This window comes from Stegostoma tigrinum, chromosome 2 (genome assembly GCF_030684315.1).
Source record: "Stegostoma tigrinum isolate sSteTig4 chromosome 2, sSteTig4.hap1, whole genome shotgun sequence".
NCBI classification, from domain to species: domain Eukaryota; kingdom Metazoa; phylum Chordata; class Chondrichthyes; order Orectolobiformes; family Stegostomatidae; genus Stegostoma; species Stegostoma tigrinum.
In genome coordinates, this window is record NC_081355.1 from 19,928,825 (window position 1) to 19,947,441 (window position 18,617).

An 18,617-nucleotide genomic window follows, 5' to 3' on the forward strand; every position below is an offset into this window, starting at 1 on the left:
CAGGCTGGGCTGGTTTTGAGATGCAGTGGGGGAGGGGATGAGCTGGGCTGGTTTTGGGATGCGGTGGAGGAAGGGGAGATTTTGAAGCTGGTGAAGTCCACATTGATACCATTGGGCTGCAGGGTTCCCAAGCGTGGTCTCTCCGGAAGGCAGGCAAGGGTGGGGATGGAAAAATGTCTTGAGTGGTGGGGTTGGATTGTAGATGGCGAAAGTGTCAGAGGAGGATGCGTTGTATCCGGGGGTTGGTGGGGTGGTGTGTGAGGACGAGGGGGATCCTCTTAGGGTGGTTGTGGTGGGGGCGGGGTGTGAGGGATGTGTTGCAGGAAATGCGGGAGACGCAGTCAAGGGCGTTCTCGACCACTGCGGAGGGGAAAGTTGCAGTCCTTGAAGAACTTGGACATCTGGGATGTGCGGGAGTGGAATGCCTCATCCTGGGAGAAAATGCGGCAGAGGCGGAGGAATTGGGAATAGGGGATGGAATTTTTGCAGGAGGGTGGGTGGGAGGAGGTGTATTCTAGGTAGCTGTGGGAGTCGGTGGGCTTGAAATGGACATCAGTTTCTAGCTGGTTGCCTGAGATGGAGACTGAGAGGTCCAGGAAGGTGAGGGATGTGTTGGAGATGGCTCAGGTGAATTTGAGGTTGGGGTAGAAGGTGTTGGTGAAGTGGATGAACTGTTCGAGCTCCTCTGGGGAGCAAGAGGCGGCGCCGATATAGTCAGCAATGTAACGGAGGAAGAGGTAGGGTTTGGAGCCTGCGTAGGTGCGGAAGAGGGACTGTTCCACGTAACCTACAAAGAGGCAGGCATAGCTTGGGCCCATGCGGGTACCCATGGCCACCCCCTTTGTCTGTAGGAAGTGGGAGGAATCGAAAGAAAAGTTGTTGAGGGTGAGGACAAGTTCGGCTAGGCAGATGAGGGTGTCAGTGGAGGGGGACTGGTCGGGCCTGCAGGACAGGAAGAAGCGGAGGGCCTTGAGGCTATCCGCATGAGGAATACAGGTATATAGGGACTGGACGTCCATGGTGAAAATGAGGTGTTAGGGGCCAGGGAATTGGAAGTTCTGGAGGAGGTGTAGGGCTTGGGTGGTGTCACGGACGTAGGTAGGGAGTTCCTGGACCAAAGGGTAGAAAATGGAGTCCAGATAGGTGGAGATGAGTTCAGTGGGGCAGGAACAGGCTGAGACAATGGGTCGACCAGGGCAGGAAGGTTTGTGGATTTTGTGAAGGAGATAGAAACGGGCTGTGCGGGGGCTGGGGAATAATAAGGTTGGAGGCTGTGGGTGGGAGGTCCCCTGAGGTGATGAGGTCATGGATGGTGTTGGAGATGATGGTTTGGTGCTTCGGGGTGGGGTCATAATCAAGGGGGCGGTAGGAGGTGGTGTCGGAGAGTTGGCGTTTGGCCTTGGCGATGTAGAGGTCAGTGCGCCACACTACCACTGCGCCACCCTTGTCTGCGGGTTTGATGGTGAGGTTGGGCTTGGAGCGGAGGGCTGCCCGTTCTGCAGGGGAGAGGTTGGATCTCTCTCCCCCTCTCTCCCTATTTATTTCAGAACCCCCTTCCCCTCCCTCATTTCTGAAGTAGGGTCTAGACATGAAATGTCAGCTTTTCTGCTTCTCTGGTGCTGCTTGGCCTGCTGTGTTCATCCAGCTCTGCACCTTGTTACCTCGGGGTCACAGTGATCTAGTTATCCATCCAAGTAGCATCATACTAATGTCCCAAAGCATCATCCCACAGTCCTACAGAATCGTAGAGCTACTTTCCAAGTATGAGAGAGTGCCAGAATATGTGATACTGTGACACTTTATTTGGATGACAGGATCACTATCACTGCATAGCAGGAGGCAAACAGAAGTTGGTGTGAGCATTTGTTTCTCTAGCCACCAGTTCCCTTGGCAGGGGAGAGGTGTGATGATGTAAGGGTGTGTGCAGCATTAAATGATTACCTTTCTTCTGAAATCCATCTCTGTTATCAGTATTGATTATATACACAGCTCTTCAATGAGCAAGTCAGCATCCCTTTAAGAGGAGCAGACTACTTTCAGATATTTTTCTAAATAACTGCTCAGACAGGCTATGACACACTTCTGGAACAGGTGGGGCCTGTTAAAGACTCTACCAATGAGGACACAACTTATGTGCCATAATAGCTCTGATAGCAGACTGTCTTTAAGAGCTAGACACGAGCTGGAACAATTACTTGTTTCCACTGCTCTTGGCTCCCAATATGTTCACAAATAGCTAGCAGCAAGGGTCGTACTAAGCCATACATCATAGCCATTAAATGAAGAGGCCCATGCCAATTTTCAGTTCATCTGATTTAAATATTCACACTCTGTAAACACAACTTTCTAGGCTCAGTGTCACAGTATGTGACGTTGGTGAGTAACAAAAGAGGCATCCAGTTTACATTGGATGTTATGACAGTCTGAAGTTCAAATGATTTTTCTGTTTCACTGTAAGGTCTCACCTTAGAAACAAACTACAGTTCAACAAGTTATTCTGCCTTTCAGAGTGAATGCCCCTATCCCTTTGATACTGACTCTTACACATGGCTTTTTATGTGATGGCAATCCATCAGGAAAAGGTTAACGAAAAGCAAATTAGACACTTCAGTACTGATTGAGAAAACATGAGCAATTGGCATAGTGACTCAGTGAAGCCTCACAGTGCCAGGGATGTGGGATCATCCTAGCACTGGGTAACTGTGTGGACTTTATATTTTCTCCCCGGTTTAACCACCAGAAGCTCTGGATTCCTCCCACAGTTCAAAGATTGTGGAGGTTAGGGGGATTGGCCATGCTAAATTGCCCCATAGTGTCCAGGGATGTGCAAGCTAGGTGGATTAGCCAAGGGAAATGCAGGAGATAGAGCTGTGTCTGAGTGGGATGCTCAGAAAAGGGTCAGTGCAGACTCAATGGCCTAAATGGTCTCTTTGCACACTGTAGAGATTCTACAATATTATGTAGTACCTTGGGTGAAAAATTATATTGGAAATAAAATAATTTTTTTAAAAGCATCACATCCGAACCAATTTAGATAAATATCCCTATATTATTTTCACTGTGGGATAACTGAATAACAAGGGGACTGAAAACCCCAGCTGTGAGCAAGCTGAGAGCATTGGAGAATAAAGTGAATGTCAGCTATCTTTATTTGGAGGGAGGTATTGGAGTCAGCATTAAAAACAACAGTAGGCAATAAGTGTAAAACATAATTCAGTTCCAAAGTCTGCAGGTGTTGTTCAATAAAAGGTACAGTAATTTGGAAATGACTAGGAGTCATTTCTGAGCCCAGCAGTTAGAGGGAGCAGAATCAGCATCAACTGAAACCACTCTTACTTCACCAACTTTGTTGGTTTAATTGTGAAATTAATTTAGATTGCTATCTAAGGGCTTTGTGGCAAATGGCAATATCTCTGCCACTGTACCAGAAGATCCAGGTTCAAGTCCCACCTATCCCAAAACAGTTGATTAATAAGATATTTTAATTTTGTGATTCACTATATGCATATGTTCTTCTTGGATGCAAACACAAAACATGCAATAGAAAATCCACAAAAGGTGAATTGATAGTCCTATAATTTTGCCCAGTAAATTCTCCCAAAATATAATATTCACAAAAATGCATCTCAAGAAGGTCAGTGTGGCAAACACAGCAGGAACACGACTATGTATACACTCAATTTGCATCCTCACTTCCAGGATATCTGCCAAGTCAAGGTCATTAATAGGTTCCATACAACATGTTCAGGAACCAATGTTTACCTGAGATTAATTCCTCCATTAGATGAGGTGTCCTCAAGAAAAATCATAGACTTATTCATTTCTAGCATAAACCAACAAAGAGATGGGTTCCCAACACCAAAACAACTACATGCCCTCCCTGACACTGACCTAACACACACACACGAAATAGCAAGGGAAGGACAGTTCAGTTTGTGGGAGTTCAGACTTCCAGAGCTGGAAAGCATCTTAAAACTATTTTACCACCTTGTATAAACTGGTCTTAAAGTTCAGTCATGAAAAGTCAGTGAAGTAGGGAAGTCAAAGAGAGAATAATTAAGAGAATCATGACTGGTGAACATATAGAAAGTCGCAAAAAGGATTTCTTGCAGCCTTGTCAGCAAAGTAAGAAATTGATGAGTTAAGACAGGAATGATGCAGTCAGTGACTATAACTAACATTGCTGGGAAAAGGGCTGAATCATTTATTGTTTATGTTAAGATCTCCATAAATTATCATATTCATAAAACATTTTCTGTAATAAACCTGCGTATCTTTGAGATAAAAAACAATGGAAGCTTTGGGTGAATATGTTCAGTGACTGACCACAGTAGTAACCCAAACTGCCAAATAACACTTATGGTCCACCAGGCTAGGCTCCACGCCAAGATCTGACTTGTCCAGTATCACCATCAGCTGGGACCATAACAATATATTTTGCACCACACTTATTCATTTCGACCACCTTACAACCACTCTCCACACTTGTAGGCACATTTCAGAGGCACTCACAGTGTGCAATGGTGGTCCCATAAGCCATGATAGCTTAATTCTAACGGTTTAGCTCTATTTCCAGCTTTGATTAACCCCCTCCCACAACACCATTTCCAGCTCTTACGAAATGCCAGTTTGAACACTGCTTCATACTAAAGAAAACAATGATGATAAATGGAAAAAAAACAAGAGAAAATGCCTCACTTGTCCCTTGATCTGGGGTGAGGGTGAAAATAATGGGATAAAGAAGAGTGTTGCAGTGAACGAAGGGGAAGGAAAGTTACGAAAATGGTTTATTTTACCATACTCAGCTATAATACAAGTGAGTCTACCAGAGTATTAAGTTTCAACATGCCCGACTGCATTTTCAATGTAACTACATATTTAAAATCTAGGATTATTTTATTTAGTGATCAGCTATTTTTGGGTTGAGTCACAATTTGCTACTTTTCTGGGCTTTTGTGTATGTTTCCTAATTTTAAAACTTCATGTTCTGTGAATATACATAAAAGCAAATGAGTAAGCAGTATTTGTACAGTAAAAGTCACACTACACAACTAGTATTGATACAGAATGATCTTGGCTTCATACTGGTGCCAAGTGACTGTAGTACCATTCAAGACCGTACTTATCCTAGTTAAATTTACACAAGCGGTGTGAGGCAAATATTTAGTTTACTTCCCTACAAAGTGACAACATGTCAAATCTCTCAATCCAAGATCACACTCAGCAAGTGCTTTACTGATGTAAGAATGGTATAAGACTCTAGCATTTTGCATTTATACTCAAGTGAACGAGAACTAAATTTAAATAAAATACAAACTGTTTCAAGCAACCCTGAGAACTTCATATTCCCAAGATGATAAAACTGTAAAAGTTTAAGACACTGCAACTGATGAGTGCTAACAGAAGTTCATTAACAGAGGGGACAAAGCAAACAAATGCTTTACTCCCTCGAATCCTCGAAAAAAATTGTAGTTGATAATTGGGATCAACAAAAATGAAAAATTAAATTCAAAAGGTGCCCGCAAATTACTCAGGATGGTTCTTAATTGGCGCACAGTTGCTTGTTTGATTGCTTGTCAGACCCTTACAAATCCACATGGAGAAGGTCACTGCTGAAAGTCTGAATTTGATCAGGAACCCATCCAGTGGAAAGATCAAGGACCGAAATATGTTGAACTCATGGGTAATAAATGCGTGAACAGAAACTATCAGATGGCAAGGACTAAACAAATACTCTTATAGTCATATCTGAATATTGTAACTTTTCTGAATCCTCAAGTTTCCCTTTGGAAGACAGCTTGATTTTGAATGATAACTTTAAGATTTTCATATCCAGATTTTAAAAGATACCACTAGCTGCAGAACCGCTGCTTTGTATTTTACCTGACAGTATAAACTATTCTTTAGGAAGCAACACAATGTAAAGGCCATGTGGTCAAAAGAACAAAATGTAAAATGACCCTTTTTCTGAAGAAGGGTCCAGATCCGAAACGTCAGCTTTCCTGCTCCCCTGATGCTCCTTGGCCTGCTGTGTTCATCCAGCTCCACGCCTTGTTATCTCTTGATCAAAGGTAAAACGAGCATTTGCTTTTAAAACACAGATGTGCATTTAAAGCACAAAGGTGATTGTAATGATAGCAATGATGTCAGCCAGATGGATGTCATAGAATACAAGTTTCCTGATTGCAGTTATCAACTAGTCCAATTAGGGAGCCCAGGCTGAAAGATATAAACCGTGTCAGAGTTCTGTTCACTCAAGGACCTGGCTCTGATCTAGCTGGGTCAGTGTCATGTATTATGCATGTGTAAATAAAGGGTGACTTGATGATGGGATACCGGCCTTCGTGGAGTTATTTCAGTGATGATCTTGAATGCACTACCTGCAGAAGGTGATGGAAGTAGATTTACAGAATTGTAGAAAGTTTGAGGCATAGAAAGTGGCCCCCAGTTGGCCCATCCAGCCTAATCCCACTTTCCATCATTTGGTCCATAACCCCATAGGTTTTGATACTGAGGTGCTCATCCAGATATCTTTTCAATGAGCCAAAGGTTTCTGCCACTATGACCCTTTCAAGCAGTGAGTTCCACATCCCTACCACTCTGAGCTAAAGAAAAGTTTCCTTACCTACCCTCTTATTTTTCTAATAATCATTATAAAGTTATGGCCTCTAGGAGCTGAACTCTGCTAAGTTAACTAAGCTCTACCCATCCACTCAATGCAGGTCCCTCATAATTGTTCACAATTCAAATCAAATTCCCCCTCAGCTTTCTCTATTCCAGGGACAACACCATCAGTTTATGTGAGGTAGGAGCAAATTACTGCAGATGCTGGAAGCAATAATACTGAATTGAATGAGAACTAAATCTGAATAAAATACAAACTGTTTCAAGCAACCCTAAGAAATTCATATTCCCAATGAAGAGAAAGCAAGTTGATATTTCAAGCCTAGATCACTCTTCTAGACATGTAGACTCGAAACGTTAGCTTGCTTTCTCTCCATGGATGCTGCCTAACCCGCTGCGATCTTCAGCATTTTTTACTTTCACCAGTTTATATAACTTTTTTCTTCATAACTGCATTTTTCCAATCCTGGCAACCACCTCGTAAAGTTTACCATTTGTCTAAGTCACATCCTTTCTGGAATGAAGTGACCAGAACTGAACACTGTACTCAAGTTGTGATCTAACTAATGATTTACGTGGTTCCAGCATGATTTCCCTGCTTTTATGTTCCATACGTTAGCTAATAAAAGGAAAATATTCCACATGCTTTCTGGATCTAAGTTGCCACCTTCAGTGAATCTTATTCCAAGATTCCTTATCTCCACCACTCTTCCAAGTATTTTCCCATTAACTGTGTATTCCTTTGCCTTGTTAGACCTCCCAAATAATTCACCTCACTGTTTTCAAGTTGAATGTCATTTGACATTTTTCTGCCTACTTCTGCAGCCTGTTGATATCTTCCTGCTGTCATATCTACCTTTCTCACTATCGATCATGCAGCCAAATTTTAAGGTCTCCTGCAAACTTCTTGATCCTGCCCCCTACATGCATGTCAAAATTGTTAACAAATATCATAAGAAGTTGGAGTTGTAGCACTGAGTCTTGAGAACTCCATCAGAAATGGAGCTCCAGTCTCACAAATAGTCTGGTCCTGAACAAGGCTAATAAACATTGACATATCCACTCCTCCAAATGCTGCCCGACCTGTTGTGTTCTTCCAGCCTCCTGTGTGTCCACTTTGGATTCCAGCATCTGCAGTTTTTTTGTCTCTCACAAATATCCTGTGATTATGCTTTGTTTCCTGCCACTGAGGTTATTTTGTGTCATTTTTCTGGATTATTTGGACTTTACAAAAAAGTCTGCCTTTGGGATCTTGTCACAAACCTTGCTGAAAAAACCCATCCATTCCATGGTAACTTGGAAAGGGTAATTAGATATACAATTGAAGAAAAAACATTTACAGAGCTATGGGGAACATCATTTGGAGTGGGACTATTTGGGCAGCACTTTCAAATTGGCAGCACAGTCACATTGAACCAAAATTTCCTCTGTACAGAATGACTCTGCAGATTGAGACCGTCCAAACTCATTTCATGTAGTAGCCCTTACAGCCAGCAGGTGGAGGAGATTTCCATCCCTCAGCATGCCCTGGATTTGAACCATTCTGTAAAGATAACAAGCACACTCAGCTGTGTCCACTCTTATAATATTCTACTCTCAGATGTTTAAGAGGATACTTAAGTAACATGAATAAAGAAGTTTTGCTTGGTGCACTCAAATATATTTCAGGAACTTGAATTAAACTGGCTTAATGCCAGGAGAAGTAACACCTGCCATTTTATCTCCTCCCCTTTCATCCAAGGGCCAAACTGTTTTTTCCAGGTGAAACAGCTATTTACTTACATTTCATTCATTTAACTGTACTGACCATGGGTTTTGATTGGTTCATTTGGCTGGTTTGTGATATAGAGTGACACCAATAGTGTGGGTTCAAATCCACACCTGCTGAGATTACCATATGGCTTCTGTCTTCACAATCTTGCCCATTACCTAAGGTGTGGTGACCCTCAGGCTCACCACCATCAGCTGTCTTTTTCTAATGAGTGCATGGGACTATGGGCTTTTACTGTATTTGCTTCTTGCAATGTGTGCTCCCTGCTATGCGATGGAGAACAAACATAAGATGAGTGGCCATTTTATGAAATACCATCATTCCATCTCTTCTGATCAACAGTAATTTAAATTTCCATCTTGCTCCCACTCTGAACTTTCTGTCCTTGGTCTCCTGCAGTGTTTCACTTGAGCTCAAAGAAACAGAGTTCTTTTTTAATTAAGCGGACAATGTCACAGTACAGATGTTATTTAGCAAAGACTCTGAGGTGAACAAACTGTCTATAGAGCTTAGACAGTTAAAACAGCTCATACAAAGAGAACATGGAAAATCGGTGATAACAGGAATACTTTAACGTTTATTAGATCTAAGAAATTAAAAAGATTTGCAAGATTCTCCGAAGATCAAAGCGGTAGACACTGCACTTAGAGCTGTACCATTATAGAGATGTACAGCATGGAAACAGATACTTCAGTCCAACAGGTCTATGCTAAGCTAATTCAGTCCCACTTGCCAGCATTTAGCCCAAATCGCTTTAAATTCTTCCTATTCTTGTACCCACCCAGGCATTTTTTAAATATTGTGGTTGTACCAGCCTCCACCACTTCTGCTGGCAGCACATGTCATACGCGCACCACCCTCTGCATGAAAAAGTTAGGTCCCTTTTATGTCTTTCCCTTCTCACTTTAAACCTATGCCCTCTAGTTTTAGACTCCCCTCACCTGGGTAAAAGATCTTGCCTATTCATATTATACATGCCCCTGATGGTTTAATAAACTTCTATAAGGCCACCTCTCAGCCTCTGATGATCCAGAGAAAATAGCCCCAGCCTATGCAGACTCTCCATTAGCTCAAACCCTCCAATTCCAGCAACATCCTTATAAATCTTTTCTGCACCCTTTCAAGTTTAACGTCTTTCTCATAGCGAGGAGACCAGAATTAACTGCAGTATTCCACTTACACAAATTTCAATTTGTGCTAGGTTAGCATTTGATGCAAAAAGAACTCTTATAAAAATGCAATGGTAAGTTTGAACACAGCAAGATCCTAAAAATAAATACCAGAATAATCTAATTTTTTTCAAATGATCTTGGTTGAGGTATAAATATTGGCCAAAACAGCAGGTAAAATCTCCTGTTCTTCACTGGACAGTGAAATGAAATTTTTTTATTTTCCTGAGTGGGGATACAGATTGTCAGCATAATATCTCACCAGCAAGATTGCTTCCTCTGACAGAATAGCACTTTCTCAGTATTGTGCTGGAGCATCAAGACTGCATTATGCTTCTGCTCTTAATATAAGACTGGAACAGTGAGTAACTGCAAGGCCATAACTTCCTGACCCTATAACTATTTGTTACGTAAATGTATGAACATGCAAATTGTAACAACACAGCAATTACAGCCTTTGTTCAGAAGTACAATACACAAATAAATCAGACTCTTCTGTAGTCTCAGGGAAAAAAAGACTGTGATAACCTATACTAGTGTGCAAGCTGCATTAACACAATAACATGTTCTCATGAGGCTACCCAGAATTCAGTGACTTTTTAAAAACTTTCTAATATTAAATTAAGACGTACTTCCCCCCCTGCTGTGAACTTAGTCAGATGTATGCCTGAAAGCCTACTTTTGGTGTGAACCTGATTTTAGTTGCATATCTGTAGTCAATAACCAATCTAGCCTAAAATGGTAATCAAGTCCAAGGCATCCATTTTGCCTATAAAGCAAACCTGAACACAAAGATAGAAAGATAGAGTTTCCAACACTGGGGCCTGTTTGTACCAGACAATGCAAGTATTAATTGAGGCCATTGTGGGATGTGTAGAACCAATAGAAAGGTATTTTACAGCAAGACTTCATTGTTGTAAAGGAGGGTCAACTGATTTATACACAGCAAGATCCTGCGAACAGCAATGTGATAATGGTCAGATGATCTGTTTTTGTAATGTTTATAGAACAATAGAAAGATTATGGCCCAGAAATGGGCCATTTAGCCCATTTTGTCTCTGTTGGCTGAATAAACTAGCCACCTGTCCCAATTCTAATTAACAGCATTGGGTCTGTAGAATTGTAGGTTACAATGCTTCAAGTGAGGAACCGCATTATTTTTAAATGAGTTGAGGATTTCTGCCCCAATCACCAAGCCAGGCAGAGAGTTCCAGACACTCACCACCACCTTCAGGCAGAAAAAACTTTTTCTCAAGGCTACTTCTAACAATTATTTTAAATCAAAATCCTTTTTAAAATTGACCTTTCCACTCAGGGAAATAGGTATCCCCTGTCCCTTCTATCCAAATCCTTGTCATTCTATACATCTTTACTAATTGAGGGTTAAAATTGAGTAGGACACCTGGAATAATTTCCACACATTTTTCAACTGGCTAAAGGTAAGGGCCAAAGGACTCTTCTGTACTGTCACTGGTACCAGAAACATAGAGATAATTTAACCTTCTCAAGAATAATAAAGTCAGTAACACCTACAACCCATGAAGAAATACAAAAGAACCTGAGAGATTTTTTTTAAAGCTACTTAGCTATGGAATTGCCCACTTGAAGGAGGACATATGCTGAAAACATCAGTAAGGCCTCATCTTTCAGATGTGCTTTCGCATGAAAGAGAAGCACAAAGACATAATACAATGTAATCCACATTTTAGGTAAACTTGAATTTACCTGCCTCTTAAAGTTATTTTCTGTGCTGAAAATGTGCAGTGGTTATGAGAGGTCTCAATACTAAACATTGAGGATTGTACTAATGTGGGGTATATTCTTGGAGATTTCTCTTGATGCCGAATCAAAAGGGAAAAAGTGTGCGTGAATAAACAGATTGTACATTTTGCATTTTAGTCTTGAAAGTTCTCCTTTTAGTCATGTCCCTGTTATTTTAATTACACTCACTTTTACTTTGACACATCTTTCCAATTCTGCAAATTTGTGTTCTAGGTTCCTATTTTTGGATAAAAGCAACAGATCAAACCCATTTGACTACATTCTTCCCATAAATCTGAAACCACTTAAACCACATCCAACTTAGTCCTGAATCCAATTGGACAATATTTTTGTCTCAGCGAACTCACCCATAACTCACCTTCACAACTCTGATTTCCTAAGTTTAAGTTCAATTATTTCTGCCTAATTCTCCTTTGGACTCCTGGCTTACTAATGTGCTTCAATTGAATTCATCAACAGAGTGAATATTTTCCTGAATCCAGTCGGGCAGTTTCATTTACAAATAAAAATATTACAAGCGAGTCATAGTCATAAAGAGGTACAGCATGGAAACAAACCATTTGGTCCAACTCATGCATGCCAAACAGATATTTTACAGTAATCTAGTCCCATTTGCCAGCATCTAGCCCATATCCCTCTAGGCTCTTCGTATTCACATACCCATCCAGGTGCCTTTTAAATGTTGGAATTGTACCAGCCTCCACCACTTGCTCTGGCAGCTCATTCCACACATGCACCACCCTCTGCATGAAAAAGCTGCTCCTTAGGTCCCTTTTAAATCTTTCCCCTTTCACCTCAAACCCATGCCCTCTAGTTTTGGACTCCCCTACCCTGGGGAAAATACCTTGGCCAATAACTCTATCTATGGCCCTTATGATTGTATAAACTTCTTTAAGGTCACCCCTCAGCCTCTGATGTTCCAGGAAAAATAGCCCCAGCCTATTCAGCCTCACCCCATAGCTCAAACCCTCCAACCCAGGCAACATCCTTGTTAATCTTTTCTGTACCGTTTCAAGTTTAATAACATCTTTCCTATCTATTGAAATCAAAAGCATTTTCCTCATCTCTCCTGAAAACAAAATCCTAGAGCCTGGAATTATTTCAATCCTTCATCTCCTGAAATCAAAATCCTAGAGCCTGGAATTATTTCAATCATTCATCTAGTGTGTTGTAGTTGAGTTTTGATATTTGGTTGGTCCAGAAGGTTTGAACTTGGGACTTTAGTGGACTGCAATCGTTTGTAAATCTGTGCAGCATAATGTGTGAAATTAAGCGCGCAATCAGGCAATACCCCTACCGTGGCATTGCACGTAGAGAGCTGTCTCTCCAAACTATTTATGGAGTTACTGACAGTAATGACCACATTTCACGCCAAAACACACCGTTCCCCTTCCTCTCACGCTGCCCACAAAACTACATGACAACCATAACGTATTAAACACTGCACAGAAATGTTAAAACAACAGAGGTAAACTCGACTTGCTGAAACCCCTGGGAGAACTTTGAAAGTATGGTCAACTCCGTTGTGTGGTGGGCACCTGGAGATGGTTGGTCTTGAAAACACCTATAAATATTTACTGCCGATTCTGTAACTTCGAAAAGGCTTGATAATTTAAAGGAGAGCTTCAGAACAGAACCAGGACTTTCCAAATTTAATAAGTGCTGGTACATGCAAGAAACAAATCGAAAATACAGCATTTAACAAGGAATTGCACTGCCAGCCACTGCATTGTCTGCTCACCTCAGTCCCTCGTATTTTCAGCGTTTTTGGCCTCACTCTGTCATTCTGTTCCTAGGTTACATACATTCCCAATAAAGGGACCCAGATCCCAGCGTCTCCACAAACTTATCGGCAGGAACAGCAAACGGGGTTGCACACAATGCACAAGAAATAAAAAAAAAATGAGAAGGCTTAGTTATTCTGCCACTTGGGCAGCATTGCTCCCCTGGCAGGTTAAGGAGTAGTGATCAGGGACACAGGCCGTTCGCTTCGCTCCCTCTCCGCTTCTGGACTGTGACTTGTTTCTGGAGATGTTGAGCTGGACACAGGCGCTATGGAAACTGTCAGCTGCTCCTCAGCACACAATACTGGGTACAGCTCCGGGTCCTAATGCTCACCTGGTGTACACCTGTATGTAGGTGCCCACAGAGAGAAAAGCTAACCAATGCAACTGGTGTGTATGTAACAAGACCCCAGAAGGTGGCAAAACCATTATGGTCAGTGGTAACCCAATCCTGCTGCTGCAGATGGGTGACTTAGGAACATCCTTAATGGATAGCGAGCTACATTCCTTATGTGTTCAGCACGTTTTCGTTCTGAATGCAGCACAGAGAGAGAGGAGGCAGGAAGTTGAAAAAGGGCCAGGAGAGTAGCAATTGGCTTCATACTAAGCACAGCATGGATAGAAGAGGCAACAAGTTTAAGAAGAGCTTGGTGAGCAGGGACTTGCTACATTCTGAACAAAAGAGTTTTTTTCGAGAGAGAAGATAAATGCGAAAAAAAATCAGTGGTATCACAAGAAAGCACTAAGGTTACTGGTCATTAGGAAGCTGCTGTTAGGAAGTGAGCCTAAATAGCTTAAAAATAAAAATTAAGTACAATCTGGATTTCAGGAAGGAACACTAGGAAATAGGACATAATTTTATGTCAAGACAAAATAAAATAAAAAAGTAAAACTTAACTAAAAATGAACTTAACAGAACAGAACTACGGCTAAGACAGTCGTAAGCTTTTATAAGAATTCTATTCATTCTGTCGATAACAAATAGTTTTTTGAGTTATGAGATGGTGACTGAAGTGGTCACAGTGAAGTGGATATGCGTAGATATGTGTGAAGTTATGGACGTATTGTGTGTCCCAGAAGAACACGTCTGCGGGTGTCTGAGGTTCTGAGGAATGGTCAGTCGATCGAAATGTTACCTCTGATTTCCATCCGCAGATGCTATTAGACCTGCTGAGCTCTTCCAACAATTTCCGTTTTTGCTTCTGCAGGTGTCACTGGCTGCACATGCCTGAGCTTTGGGTTTCAAAACTTGAGCAGCGGCTGGAGTCACTGCTGCGCATCTGTATGTGGATAGCAGGGAGGTAGGTGGTCATACTGCAGCTTACAAGAGCACATGCAGAGAGGGAATGGGTGGCAACTAGGAAGCCTAAGGAAAACCAAACAGGTATGCAGGAGTTCGCTAAGTTTATCTTGCATTGCCAGTTGGTATTCCATTTTGGAAACTCATGAAGGCATTAATTCCTCAGGTGAGTGTAGCCCATGACATGTCTGCAACACCAGGGCCATCTTAGTTGTTTAGGGAGGGAGAAAGAGGAATGGAAGCGCAATAGAAATAAGGGATTCTGTAGTTGGGCTGAGGTGGGAAATGAGACAGACATTTCTGCAGCATGATACATGACTCCAAGATGGTATATTGCATCCCTAGCGACAGGGTCAAGAATGCCACAGGGCAGCTATAAGAAATCTTTTTAGGGAAGGGGAATTAGCCAGAATTTGTGGTCCGTTTTAGTACTAATGACATATGTAGGAAGATGGATGAGATGCTGACAGGAGATTTTAGGGAATTAGGAAAGAAATTAAACAGCAGTACCTCAAAAACAGTAATCATATGATTAGTCTTACTGCCATGTGCCAATGAGCATAATAACAGGAGTATCTATCTACTGAACATAAGGCTCCAGAATTAAGGAATTGGAACCAGTTTTAGGCGAGGTGGGACTTGTACAAATTGGGTTACACCTTAACAGAATTAGGCCTGATATCCTTGCAGGAAGATTTGCTGGTGAAGTTTGTTAGTTTAACGTAGCTTGTCAGGGAGGTGAATCTGAGGAGTTGCCCAAATTGGAGGGGAGGTTAATCTGGTAAACAGAAAGTAGAAAGATTATGAGGAAGACAAGAACATTGGGGAAACAAATTCTGAGCTTTGAGTGCTTTAAATGCAAATGATGTCAAAAAGATAAAAGATACCAAGGGAGTTGACTCCATTTTACTCTACAGGAATTTAAAGATGTGTATAATGTGAAATAAGTCACACACATTTCTGCATGAGACAGTTGTCACTTTTAAAGACAAGGCAATGATGTGGCTCAGGTATCTGAGCAGGAAAGCTATGGTCATCCAATTAACCACAAACCCGCAGAGATCATATGTTGTTTGCAATATTGAAGGGTTCATATCGAAGAAACACAAGAACCTAAGCCCACTGCATGTTAATAATTTTATTAAATTTATAGAAATGAGTCCATTGCAGAACTTGATAATGCAAAGAACTTACAGACTTCAGATCACCAGGAAGAGAATCAAAGTCTTGGTCTTCAACCAAGAAAATGACCAGACTTCCATGTCCAAAGAGAACTATGTTCCAAGAGAACAGTGAATCCTCTAAATGCCGTGAATTTGTCAAGTCTCAGGCTTGCAGAAAGATGAAGCGGTGGTAACTGTTATTATATACACAAAAGTTTATGACTACTAATAAAAATAAAAGAATGGGAGGCAAAGTTATATATGGGAGTGAAGGTGTCTGCAAGGATTAACACCAAGGAGTGCCATAAGCATCACCCACTATGATGTTGTGAGGTGACCAGAACAGCTTAGAATCTCAAGGAAGTAAGACCAGATATCTAATGCTCCTCAAAGACTCTGTAACAATGCTTGTTAATTCATGTAACCTGTAACTAGTTGTTAACATGCAATAAAATACAATGCAAACTCAAATGGGCTTTTTGAGTTCTACCAGGCATTGGTTTTCCTCTACCACTCCAGGCTAAGCAGGCCCAGTGGTTTACAACATTGAAAGATGATGGCAGCAGCATCCTTCATCATGACCAGCAACTCATACAGTGTAGTGAGCTGGCATGCCCGTACAAAATATGTAATAATGTGTATTCAGAGGATGTAAAAGAGAATAGAATTGTTAAAATAAGAAATATATGTAAGGTCTAAAGAATAATGTTTATTATACACAAGTATTGATTTGAACAGCTTATTCATATTTGTAACTTGGTATCTGACACCTTTTGGTGAAATAGAAATGAGGTAAACTTTCAATATTGTTATCCAATATCATACCAAAGCATTCATATTGCACAATATTACAAACAAAATATGGATAAATTTGTATCAATCATCCTTAATTCTATAAAATGCTCAGCTGTGTGAGAGAAGGCAGCTAGAATACATAACGGAGTGTGCTGTGTGTGCCTAAGACAGAGAACATAAAATGTGTCCTGTTTTACATCAGAGGTATAATCTATGTATCAGCAATATTTTGTTTAAAGATGCCTCCTGCTTATACATTCACTCCCTGGGAGTTAAGTGGAGGCAGGTTCAATTGCAGCATTCAAGAGGTAACTTGATTATTATTTGAAAAGGAAGAATGAACAGAGCTAAGGTGAGAAGTCAGGGAAATGGTTCTAGATTAATTTCTCCTTCAGAAGGTTTGCATTGGCACAGGGAATGGCCACCTTTCCCTGCTGTAACCACTGTGTGATTCCAGGAGGAGGAAAATGTTTGGCTGGAAGTGCTTTTTATCAGGGTTATAACAACAAAAACAGTTTCAAATAATATTATCCAGATGCTACTGCTAAAGAAGGAAATGCTAGTTTAATAATGCATTTGAAGTCATTAGTTACTCTCTGTATTCTAAATTTTATTTTTCTGCATGAACATTAAGTTCCTTCAAATGAATATCATGAAGACTGAAGCCAGTGTTTTTGACCTTCACAATAAACTGTTGCCCCTTACCTGATTCCATCTTCCTCCTTAATTACTGTTTCGGATTGAACTATGCCATACAAGATTTTGATATCCTGTTTAACTCATTATTGAACTTTGATCCCCAGTCCTACTCACTATCAACTCTCCCATCCCAACCAATTCCCAATTTCAGGTAGACCTTACTACCTCTAAAATCCTTATCTATAGTGTATTTTTAATCCTATGTTATTGGCTCAGCTGATGGTCATACTGGTCAATTCAGATTCAAGAATGAAAATCTTCACTTGATAGACTGTAAGTTTTTTTTTGCTTACTGTGTAGTTCAGTCACTTAGAGGCTGAAAATGTACTTTTGACATAAGTTTATTAGACAAGAGAAAAGATACAAGCTATACTAGATAAGAACTTCTGGAAACATTTCATTATAAACATTCCCTTTATTACAGTAAAAGCCTTACAGACATTCAGACTTTACTGAAGTTATCTTTATCTCTACTTCAAAGGTTCTTGCTCAGCTGATATAGCTGGAACTGGTTTCCTTTGGCAAATTTCTGCATTTTCAGTCAATGTTATTTCTTTAGTTAATGCCTCTCCCAGAGACCTTTAAAACTAACTGCTCACTCATCTCATTTGTTATTAAATATGGATTTGCTAATCTCTTTTTTTCAAGTGACTTGCAAATCTTCCTTCTGGACAAAAATAAAGTTGCTGGAAAAGCTCAGCATGTCTGGCAGCATCTGGGAAGGAGAAAACAGAATTAACGTTTCGGGTCTGGTGAACCTTCCTCAGACCTTCCTTCTGGGCAGTTCTACAGCCCTCATCTTTTAGAGCTTTCTTTTCACTCTGCTAATTTTCTCAGGAAATTTTCCCACCCCTGACTATTTGGTGCCAGTTAACTCGCAGCACCTCTGCTGTTAGTCTTGCTCTTTCTGCATGAACCAGTTTCTGGACCATTCTCTCTCTTTCTTTCCTTCTTCTGCTGATCATAAAATTCATGTCAACAGACATTTTATCAATTATATACCCAGATAGGATGCTGATCAATTTGCTAAAATCAAGTGACTTTGTGTGAATGATGTTTTGAATTAATTGTTTAAAATGACATCCTGACCTTTTTTAAAAAAAGAAACAAAATCAGATCTTCAAAGAACTGAAAACGAAAATCCACTTGTCCTCTACTTTAGGATACAAGTTCACAAATAACAAATATGTAGTGAATCTTCATCACTCCAGAGATGTGATTATTTAAATGCTCTTACCGACCATCCATCCTCGACTATTAATAATCTCTAATTTGTCCAAAAGTCATTTTCCTCTGGTCTGTGCAATGCTCACCAATATTGTCCATCTTTACTATTCTAGTGTTCCTGTATGCATTACATTTTAAATCTTTTTCATATCATTAAATCCCTTCATAACCTTACCCATAACACCTTAGTGACTTATATCCTTTGCATTCCACTTTTAGGAATTCCTTTCACTTTGATATTGACATTAGAATTTCCAAATACTTTGGCCTTAATCTGTGTAGCTTCGTCTTTAAAGCCCGCTT

General features: G+C 40.7%; 1 protein-coding gene across 1 annotated transcript in view; it reads right to left on the reverse strand.

Annotated features, from left to right (window-relative positions):
* The window catches only part of zdhhc11 (zinc finger DHHC-type containing 11), a 112,336-nt gene extending 98,965 nt beyond the window's left edge, over positions 1 to 13,371 (reverse strand). Inside the window, exon 1 of the mRNA XM_048521668.2 lies at positions 13,088 to 13,371. The gene's annotated coding sequence lies outside the window, so the exon portion shown is untranslated. The remainder of the gene's footprint in view (positions 1 to 13,087) is intronic.
* Positions 13,372 to 18,617: the final 5,246 nt, after the last annotated feature.